Source organism: Musca autumnalis, unplaced genomic scaffold (genome assembly GCF_047663935.1).
Source record: "Musca autumnalis isolate F117 unplaced genomic scaffold, ASM4766393v1 scaffold_3, whole genome shotgun sequence".
Taxonomy (NCBI): Eukaryota; Metazoa; Arthropoda; class Insecta; order Diptera; family Muscidae; genus Musca; species Musca autumnalis.
This window is the reverse complement of record NW_027411866.1, coordinates 251,711,673-251,723,585: the sequence shown is the minus strand read 5'-3', so window position 1 is coordinate 251,723,585 and position 11,913 is coordinate 251,711,673.

Genomic DNA, 11,913 nt, shown 5'->3' with positions numbered 1-11,913 from the left:
TAGTAGAACTTATCTTTTGAAAGAAACACATAAGAAAAATTCCATCTGGGGCATCAAAATATATAAAATATAGAAATTTTTACATAATTACTCAAATTGTGGTCAGTATCGGCTAAACTATTGGAAGTTGAACCAAGTAACCTTTCGTAAAAATCTTCAAAATAAAGTTCTCAACAAATCTTTAGAACATTCTGAAACTCTAAAATGCTTACTTCGTGTTGTTTTGGCGGTATATTTTATCATATCTTTTACAACACGTATTTCAAACACAGTTCATACCAACCACCCACAGTGGATCCACCCATTGGCCAAAAATAAAAAATGAATGTCAAAATTTTGGTACAACATCTGGCAACTCTGACAGCTATGACATGGACCTTTTTAAAAAAACATTAGTTTTTGTTTAATTCGAACGCGATCTTCTTAAGAATAGCTTCAAAAGTCGGAACATTTGACTAATATTTTTTGTTGTGAGTACAACCTATATTTTAAGTGCAAGTAAATATATTCAAAATATCGCGAAACTAATATGTATGGCAAAATATTATAGTGGATTTTGAAGGCGGAGGTAATAGCTTAGTTTTCATTAAAAAATAGTGTTTTAGCGTGTTGTGGAATTCTAGTAGGCTGCATATTTTTTTAGTGTATTTAGTAATGCCAATTCGATCATATACTTAAATTTGACCTAAGGTTTTAGTCATGATGCCCACCGGTGCCCACATCGGGAATAATTTTCCAAAGTAGGTCATGGGTTTAAGATTATTCTGTATTAAAATCAGCTGCCATCTAGTGCCATACTATACTAAATATTTTTGGCCACTTTCTCCATACAAGTGGATCCACTGTGCAACAGTTTATTCTCGCATTTCGGATTTCACCATATTATTGACATATTTATTAAATCGTCGTTGAAAAATATACTGAAAACAACAGGATGTAGGCATTTTACAACAATGACATGTTTTGAAGAGTTGTGTATTACATTCCAGGGAATATTTTTCCGAAAAATATTCAGAAAAAATTAACGGTTTTGGAGATACGGTGCAAAATGTATAAAAATTGTGTCATTTTTGCATATATTTTGAAATTTGAGGCAATAAATGTAGTTTTTCGAGTTCATTATTTCTCCAAATATTTTATTCTTGTCCTTACCTACAAATTTGCTTCAGAGGTCTGAAGAAGATTCGCATTGGTTTCAGAGATATAGCCCCGAATTTCTTTAAAAACTCAATATTAAACCATGTTTAGATGGGGCCATAAAAACCGAGCTGGATCTGACACAACAATACCCAACTAGGGTTTCTTGTCGTTTGGGTCTGTACTTTCAAAAAATCCTCAGTTCGAATTGTTTGCACAAGATCACCTTAAAAATGTTGCACAGTGTTATTGTCAACAATATTCCACCAAAACGTTCATTGTTGCTGTAATATGCATATTATAAACCCAATCTTTATAGCTTTTATTTTAGATTCTGTAGATATTTTTAATTTATTTTTTAAGATTTTGAATTTCCATTATTTGCTGATTTTCCGCGAAGGTAAAAATTAACGTAGTAAATATTTAAACATCTATGAATAGATATGGAATGCTGTTAACTATTTATGCATAACTTTTCTCATAAAAACAAAAGCGAAATTGTTAAAGATTTTTTTATATGTGAATAAAAATCGCTATATCTTGTGTGCGCACCGGCCAATTTTGTGAATGTATTTGAACACAAAAATTTTCCTTAACCTCTAACCCAAAAATCTTAAATGTGCTCGCAAATTTTCGAATGGAATTGAAAAGAAATTCGGTTTTTACCATATACACTCTTAAAAATGTACTTTAATTACAACCGGTTTATTTATAAATTAGAAACAAATTCATGGAAGATTGTGAATGACACATTTTTAAAACATGACACGTTTTTGTATTAAATTTTTAAGATACTGAAGAGTATTTGAATTAAATGGTTAACACTTCTTATGTCACTGTGTCTATTTTTTAACAATGTAAACGAAAACACAATCATATGAACCCATTCACATTATATTTTTAAAATACCATAAAAACAGACCCAGTTTTATATAAAAAGTCTCAAATTCCTGCCATATGCCACAAAACAGCAATACACATGTCATGTGCTGTGTTTACTACAGTCGAACATGGATAAATTGTTCCCTATATTTGGTAGCCATAGTCCGATGGAGATTTGTCAATTATTCAGACCTGTTTGTAGAACTCATATATCTTTAGACAACCAAAGGGTAGGGCTACAAATTATTCCATCTGAAGTATTAACCGCCATATTTATATACTAAAATTGTAGAGAAACAAAAAAATGCCACCAAAACTTGTTTTCAAATACCTTAACTCGTATCGTATGTCAATATACCGTTTCCAGCAAACATTTCCTCGCCCGCATCACCCTTCCGTTTAGCATTTTGTAGCTGTTGTTGTCTTATTTTCTCATTAGACATGAGTTACACGTTACTGATACCTCTCGAATCACGTTAATGGTCATCTGAACGCGTGTGTGTGTTCGACACTCTTTATAAGAGTGCTCCTGTTGTTAATCGGACTCTCAACACCAATTCATTCATATAACTCTGACCTTTGTACAAATAAATATAAAATAAACATTTCCAACAACAAAGCAATGAAGGGGTGCTATCGAACACGTTTTCTGCAATATTGGCATGAAATGCGAACCGATTTTTTCGCAGTAAAGTGTAAAATGAGCAGTGAATGTATGAACAAAATGATAAATGATAATGAAAATGCCATTTGGCATGAACCGAAAGCTGCCAATGTAGAGAGGAATGTGAAATCTTTGTAGAAATTTTCACACAAAGTGCAAGACAACATAAGCGACAGTATAAGGCGGCAGTCAATGTCCATTTGAAAGGCGAACAACTCTACATTTACTTCAAGACGAATTCACAGACACTGTCAGGACAATTTCATAAACGAATCCTCGACTTTTCACTGGTCAGATTTAAATACGCTAGTCGGCAAATCCTACTTACTTAGGTGGCCCATTACAGAACAGTTGTTCCATAGACCGAACTAAGAAAATATCTCCAATTTTCTCTATTTAGTGCTTCGCTTTCTGGAATACCGCGCCTTGTCATCTCTTCATCCGCTTCTTTGCGCCATCTGTTCTTTGGCCTGCCAATTCTGCGTGCACCATCATGTGGCTCGAATTTATACGCCTTTTTAGCGGGTTCATCATCGCTCATTCTTATGATATGGCCTAGCCAACGCAATCGCTGCATCTCGATACGTTTAACTACGCTGATGTCGTTGTATAGCAGATACAGCTGGTGGTTCATACGACGTCGATATTCACCGTCAACGCAGATTGGTCCGTAGATCTTTCGAAGAATTTTTCTCTCAAACACGCCAAGCACTGCCTTATCTGCTTGCGCAAGTACCCAGGCTTAGGAACCATACATGAGCACGGGTAGTATCAGTGTTTTGTAAAGCGTTATTTTTGTTTGACGAGTTGTGGCTTTGTTTTTGAAGTGCTTACTTAAGCTAAAGTAGCATCTGTTGGCCAATACAATTATGTTCTTTATTTCACAACAGATGTCGTTTGTTGTGTTTACGGCGGTCGCGAGGTATACGAAGTCTTTTACTACCTCAAAATTATAGGAACCAAGTTCAACAGTTGGCCCGATCTCAATGGACTCATTGCGCGTCGACACCATCAACTTGGTCTTCTCGCCGTTTACCGCCAGACCCACTTCAGCAGATTCTCCTTCGACCTTCATAAAAGTATCGGTTACTTCTTTTACTGATCGTCACATGATGTCTATATCATCAGCAAAAGCAAGTAATATGTGGCTATTGGTGTAGGTTGTGCCACTTCTTTTGACGTTGTTGAAAAGATCACCCGAAAGGCTGTCTCCTTGCCTGAAACCTCTTTTGGTACAAAACTCTTCGGAGAGGTTCTTTCCTATTTTAACTGAAGATCTTGTGTCAGTTAGAGTCATTTTTCAAAGTCGAATGAGCTTTGCGGGGATACCAAATTCAGACATGGCTTGGAATACCTTTGAACGTAGCGGGCTGTCGAAGGCTACTTTATAATTGACAAAAAGGTGGTAGGTGTCGATCTGCATCTCTTGGGTCTTCTCCAGGATTTGCCGCAGGGTAAATATCTGGTCAATGATGGACTTGCCAGGTCTAAAGCCGCATTGGTATGGTCCAATTATTTCGTTGACCATGGGCTTTAGTCGTTCGCACAATATCCCTGACACTATCTTGCAGGCGATAGGGAGAATACTTATGCCCCTATATTTGGAGCATAAAGTCTTATCTCCTTTTTTATGGACGGGACACAGGATGCTCAGGTTCCAATCGTCGGGTACGCGTTCTTCCTGCCAGATGGAGCTAACTAGCTGATGCATACACATTATCAGCATGTCGCCTCCAGTTTTAAACAGCTTGGCTGGTAGGCCATCAGCTACTGCTGCCATATTATTCTTCAGCCGGTTGTTTGCTGTCTTTACCTCATTTTGGTAGGGTGGTATACATTCAATACCATGTTCTGGGATTGGATCTGTGGTATCTTCGTCGACTTCGCTACTATTGGGTACCAACAGTTTGGAAAAATGCTCTTTCCACATCCTAAGCACACTATCTGTATCAGTTACCAGTAGTGCGAATCTCTAACTCATTTTTCGAGTTACCGAAAAAATCAGTAAAATTAAAATACTTATAATTTTGGTAAAAAACAAAATTTTCGGTAAGTTAACAACCAAAATAAAGCTGTCGGTAAGTTCCACCGATATCAACAGTGTTGTCAACTTTTATTGATACTTTTCATTCATAATTTTGCGTTTTCATTACAGGATTCCACTACAGATTATCTTGCTGATCTCCACAGGAGGATGTGCAAGTTCCAAAGTTCTCTTCGGTAGCAGCACGACACTCCTGGTCATACCATGGATTCCTTGGTGGAGGTTTCTGGTATCCAAGTACTGATTTTTCGGCTGTTTGCATGGAGTGGGCAATGATTTGCCATTGTCCTGATATGTTATCGGGACGAGGAGTGCTTTGATTAAGCAGTTGGGTCAGTTGAGTGGAATATGCTGTGGCTATATGTTGTGATTGCAGCTTACCGATGTCCAACTTCCGTGTTGTGTCTGTTCGCACTTTGTGTGCTACGTTTAATCTGGTACGTACCTTTGCTGCAACAATTTAGTGGTCCGAGTCTATGTTTGCACCTCGGAACGATCCAACACGCTTGATGCATGTCTTCCATCTATCACAACGTGATCAATGGATTTCTTGTTCTTAGATCTGGCGATAGCCAGGAGCCCTTATGAATATCGAGATGCTTAAATCTGGTACTGCTAACTACCATGTTTCTTGCAGCTGCAAAGTCTATCAGCCTCATACCATTCACTGTGGAGACTGAATTTCCCGACTGTTGGGCCAAAGATATTCTCCTTTCCAATTTTGGCATTAAAATCGCCTAGTATAATTTTAAGGTCATGGGCAGGGCAACGGTCATAAGTTTCTTCTAAGCGCTCTTAAAATATATCTTTGTTCTGTTCGTCCTTGTCTTCAGTGGGAGCATGAGCGCAAATAAAACTGATGTTGAAGAATTCATTCACTGGGGTGAAGCTGGAGACGAGATGTTTTAACCTCCGACCAACTACAAATCCACAACCAAACTCTTGCATTGTGTCATGGCAGCTATAATACAGTGCGTCACATTTAGGTGTTGTTGTCACGCCTTTCCGTTCCATCGTATTTCCTGTATGGCAGTAATGTCGGCCTTGTATTTTTTAAGTACATCTGCCAATGCGTAAACTGGACCTTCTCTCTAAAGAGTGCAAACATTCCAGGTGCAGATTCGCAGATCATGGTTCGTCAACTTTAGAGGTTTTTTTCTTTTCTTTTGTCTTTTCATAGTAGGTTGTTTTTTTCTAGGGGAGGGTTACTAACCAGACGCCCACATCCAAGTTTTTAACGTTCTTATGGGTAAACGCGCGGCAAATCTTACTGACTCTTCTTTACTTGTTGTATTGTTAAAGAATGACGTCTGAACTTCATCTCAGTACCAAAGAATCAAGGGTCAGAAATATTACATAAAATTCAACCTATATCTGACAAAACAAAACCCAACTAGAATTTTTGTCATCTGGGTATTTACTTTCAAAAAATCCTTAGCTCAAATTGTTTGCACAAGATTACCTTAAAAATGTTGCACAGTGTTGACTTTGGGAATCTCTATTAATAAGTTGTCCATCTTACGCTCAATAAGTGCAATTTCTTGAATATTTTTAATTTCTTATTTTCTCTTCTCAAGTCAGTTTCACAACGAAAGGAAAAATAACCCTGCAACAACCCTCTCAATTTCCATTGAGAGTTTTCATTAGAAAGGATAACCAATTTTTCCTTTTTATTAGTATTAAAAAAGTATTAAATACTCCTGTAAGTGTTTTTGCGAAAACAAAGAGAGCAGTAAATGAGTATCCCGGTTGGTATATGTTTGTTTTAAAACTCATAGCTATTATAAGTACTAAATTTGGTACCGTTTTGATGTTGCATACAGAGATATAGCTGGAATTTCTAACATTTGTAATAGGGTCGATATTGGTGTTTAGATTTGGGGGAAGTACAATAAGTGTACTAGAATTATAATACTAAATATTGAAACACTGGTATTGAATGAACCGACAAATGAATTTTGTTTTCAAAATCACTGTTGAGATTAGATTAGAATATTTATGAAAATCCGCCTTTAAATGTATGAAATGTTTCTACATGTAATACCGTCGATTTTAAAAATTGTGCGTAATAGTGCAGTATTGCTTTCGTTATAATGCACTGAAATCAAAAAATCTGAACTTTTTAGAAAGTACATTTGAAAACGTAGATCTACACGACTATTGTTTTACAAGAAAATTTTACCATCTTAGAACAAAAAGGCCTAAATTAAAATGTCTTAAAAAGTTGTATAGGGGCAATGTCAAAGCGTGCGCATTAAGTAACATTTTTTAATAAATGTTTTCTTTATTTTGATATCACAAGTTCCGAAATTACAGCTACTTAGGATAAGAGATGGGCGCGTGCCTAAAAAATTTGGCACGAACAGGCACTAGCACGGACCAAAATTTTTATGCACATTTACGCACAAACACGGCTTTTTTCGAGAAGGCACGAACACGCACACTCACGCACGAAATTAAAAAAAAGAGAAATCGATATTGTAGGTGTATATTTATTTGTTCAAAAATATTCATATGGGGTTTTCTGAGTGAAATCGGACATTTTTTCAATACGAGATTTTTGATTTCCTTTATTTTTTGCTGTGGTGATGCTGCTCATCAACAAAACATTTCAATATATTTTCTGATTATTTTCGACCAACGCTACAGGGATTTGGCGTTGTGAAAAGGTCGAATTCTGTAAAAACTATATGCAAAGAAATTTTCATAACTTTTTTAATATTGGTTCAATTTGAAAAAATCCTTTTTTGTATATTTTGTTGTATTTAATAAAAATAAAAAACAATTTGGCATAGAGGACTCGGATTCAATTTTCGCGATTTAATATTTAAAATCAGTTTTTTCAATTTGATTTTCTTGAAATTTTTTTTGTATAAAACTACTATCTATTACAAAAATTTTAAATCCTATTTGGTAGTGGGACTCGAATGATTACTATTTTTTCTTAATTTTTCAAAATTTGTCAATATAAATTTTCCTTTATACAAGTTTGAAACATTTGTTATTTTACCAAAAAATTTAAAAAATATTTTTTTAACATTTGTTTTGTTGTTTTATTTAGGAATTTAGGAATTTTGAAAATGGATTAGCAATTATTGTACCAGCCGGACAATAAACTAACTAAGATGATGATGAAATAACTGCACCTCGGGGATTATATGAATGAGCATCCAAACCAAATATTAAAGGGTTTTTTTTCCAGAAGATTATTATTTAGATACGAAAGAAGATTTGAATATGAAATATGTAATGTTTCAACATATCGCGGGCAACAAAAAACTTCATTACAAAAATGTTAAGTCCCACTTAATAGTGGGATTCGAATAATAACTATTTTTTCTAATTTTTTTAAAATTTTGTCAATAACGTTTTTTCTATATACCACTGCGCAAAATATGTTATTATGTTTTTGGTAAAATAACATATTTTGCGCAGTGGTATATAGAAAAAACGTTATTGACATATTACGTTATTGACATATTATGTTTTTGGTAAAATAACATATTTCGCGCAGTGGTATATAGAAAAACGTTATTGACAAAATTTTCCAAGTGTACAGCCTTCTTGGGGGAAGACAGAACATTGTATTAGTTATATTCATTTTATGTTCTTGGCAGAACTGAACTAGTCTGTCGCTTTCATTCCTTTCACCTAGTCCATATAGTCCTGTTATTCCAGGAACTCTTTCTCCTCCTACCTTAGCATTAAAGTCACCTTGAATTATAGTTATTTCGTGTGGCTTTGTCATTTTTAATAGATCCTCGACTTCCTTGTAGAAAATTTCGATATCGTTATTGCTTTTATCAGCAGTTGGTGCATATACTTGAATAATGTTTATGTCAATAGGCTTGCATTTTAATTTAAGAAGTAAAGAGCGATCAGATTTCGGGATGAAGCCCGTAACACATTTCGCGACGGCATTTTTTAAAATTACTCCTACTCCATTCCTATGGTTTTGATTGTTATTGCCCGAGTAGTAAATTTTCATGTTTTGAGAAGTGAACTCTCCATTTTTGGGCCACCATGTCTCACTTATTCCGAGGATATCGACGTTTAGTCTTTCCATTTCCGATATAGTGTTGGCGAGTTTACCAGCCTCATAGAGGCTCCGCACATTCCATGTGCCAATTTTTAGATTTTGATTTGTTTTACCTCCGGGGATTCTTAGCACCCTCATGTTACCGGAGATTGAGGGCCATATATTTTTTTCTAGATTCATTAAATTAAATTAAATTGAGTGGTTTTCAAGGAAAAATATATTTCAGTGGTTTTCTGTGGCCTTCTGAAAGGTTTAGAGTTTTCCGTCTCCGTATTCAGCCGCTCCTCCTGAAGTTCAGACGCTGTTTGCTGCCGCCAATCCTTTGGTCAGACGCTGCCGTTTTCCATTTTTTTGTTTTGGTTCGCCCCGCATATTTTATTTCTGCGGTACCCGTCATATCTGATGGGCGTTCCCCTATCCACCACCTGGGGAGGCGTCCGATGGGAGAAAAAAAGTGAAAAAAAAACAACTCCGCACGGATCATTGCTTTTACATTAGCTAATAAAAAATCATCTCCTTAGACGGCGGAAATAAAAATGTCCCTATAAGATGTGTCATTGTTGGTACAAATCGTTTAAGAAATGATTGTTTAATTTTAGCTTTCAAATATTTAATGAATTGAGTGAATGGTATCAATTGAGCAGACTTTTAAAAGTTTTTTAGACCAATGGGCAAAAATGTGCATAGTTGGGTACATTTCCGAGCTAAATTTTTCGGAACACTCTTTGAATATTTTATGAAAATAGGGTATATTGCGTTAACCCTCTAAATAGTTTTTGTGTTTGCTTCTCTCATGAACAAAACAAATTGCAAACAAACATTATCTTTTTATCGCTCATACTCTGGCCTCTCCATAACAAAACAGCAATAAGTACCAGATTACAAAAACGAAGCAAATAATTTAAGGCATTTTTCGGTTTTATATTCTTGTTCGATTTTCGTGTTTAGTGTGGCCTCTTGTACGACTTCTAAAGGAAGACCAAAAATTTAGCACGATCGTGTCACATAGTGCATATCGTGCTTAGTCGTGTCGTGCAAAACCGTGTCGAACAAAAAAAACACGATCACGCACGGCCAAAAATGTATTCCGGCACGCCACGCACAAACACCGGCGTTTTTCGAGAAGGCACGAACACGCACTACTCACAGCACGACACGCGCCCACCTCTACTTCGGATGGAAAATGTTGATAAAATCTTCAAAATACACGTACCGTTCTGAAATTTAAAATGTGGGTCGCTGTTGATATACACTGTACAACATTTTTAAGGTGATCTTGTGCAAACAATTCGAACTGAGGATTTTTTGAAAGTAACGACCCAAACGACAAGAAACCCTAGTTGGGTTTTGTTGTCTCAGATCCAGCTCGGATTTTATGGCCCAATCTAAACATGGTTAAATATTGAGTTTTTAAAGAAATTCGGGGCTATATCTCCGAAACCAATGCGAATCTTCTTCTGACCTCTGAAGCAAACTTGTAAATAAGGACAAGATTAAAATATTTGGAGAAATAATGAACTCGAGAAACTACATTTATTGCCTCAAATTTCAAAATATATGCAAAAATACCACAATTTTAATACATTTCGCAGCGTATCTCCAAACCCGTTAATTTTTTCTGAATATTTTATTTCGGAAAAATATTTTCTGAAATGTAATACACAACTCTTCAGAACATGTCATTGTTGTAAAATGCCTCTATCCCGTTGTTTTCAGTACATTTTTTAACGACGATTTAATAAAAATGTCAATAATGTAGTGAAATCCGAAATGCGAGAATAAACTGTTGGTGTGAACTGTGTTTGAAATACGTGTTGTAATAGATATGATACAAAATACCGCTGAAACAACATGAAGTATGCAATTTAGAGTTTCAGAATGTTCTGGAAAATTTTTGCAAAAGGTTACTTGGTTCAACTCCCAATAGTTTAGCCGATACCGACCAGAATTTCAACAATTATGTAACATTTTCTATATTTTATAGATTTTGATGCCCTATATGGAGTTTTTCTTATGTGGTTTCTTCAAAAGATAAGTTCTACTAGTTTAGGGCTACAATATTGCTAAAGACAGCAAGGCCAAATTCCTATTCGTTTCTGAGATAAAAGCCTGATAAATGCAAGAAAGTGTAAATTTAGCCCGGTTTAGATGAGGCCATAAAATCCGAACTGGATCTGTCAGGACAAAACCCAACTAGGGTTTTTGTAGTCTAAATATGTACTTTCAAAAAATCCATACTTGAAGTTGTTTGCATTTTCAGTGTTGCACAGTGATACAACGGTGCGATGATTTTTGGAAATTCGAACTAAAGGTATACGAAGAGTATTTAAATGAAATTTCTATTAAAATAGATATTAGTACATCAACATTTTCAGTGTCCATGATTTTCATATTAAATATTGTTTATTTGTATATTATTCCCCCTCCGAATACCAAGTAGCGGACATTTTGCTAGTATCGCATAAAATTAAATCGATCCACAATCTGTTTTAAATTCCCATTTGCCTGAAATGACGGACATATGAAAAAAATATTATTACACGTGCATGCATACATTCAAACTGAGTCATGTGGGAAACCGTTAGATAATGTCGAAAAAGCAAAGTACGTACAAATCACAACAAACAATTTCTGTCAACTAAATAGCCACCATTCTTGTATGTCGTTGTGGATGAATGAATTTATATTCGGTATCAGATTATTTCTGTATGTGACAGTCTGTCAGGCATGGCGATATTATGTGACAGTACAAACATGACTATCGGCTATCTTGTCAAAAGAAATAATTATTTTCTTATCATGATGCTGCTACCTTATTGCCACCATTATTCCAAAGGTCAAGGTTATGAGTATAAAAATGCACAATAAGGAATAAAATCCAACAAAAGGAAACTTAAATCCGAAAAAATTTTCTTAAAAAAATAAATACTAAAAAATCCTTTGAAAATACCCTGCCAATTTGTTTAAATGCAGTGCAGCAATTCCCAATGCCCCCTTTACTAGTATTTACACTGCTTCTGTTTCTGCAGTGTAAGTTTCCATAAAACGGATTGCTATTTTTTTGAGAAAAACTTTGTCTTGCCATTTTTTTTTTTGAAAACTTTGTTCTTGATATCTTTGCCGTTTTTTGTTGTCATATGGAAATTT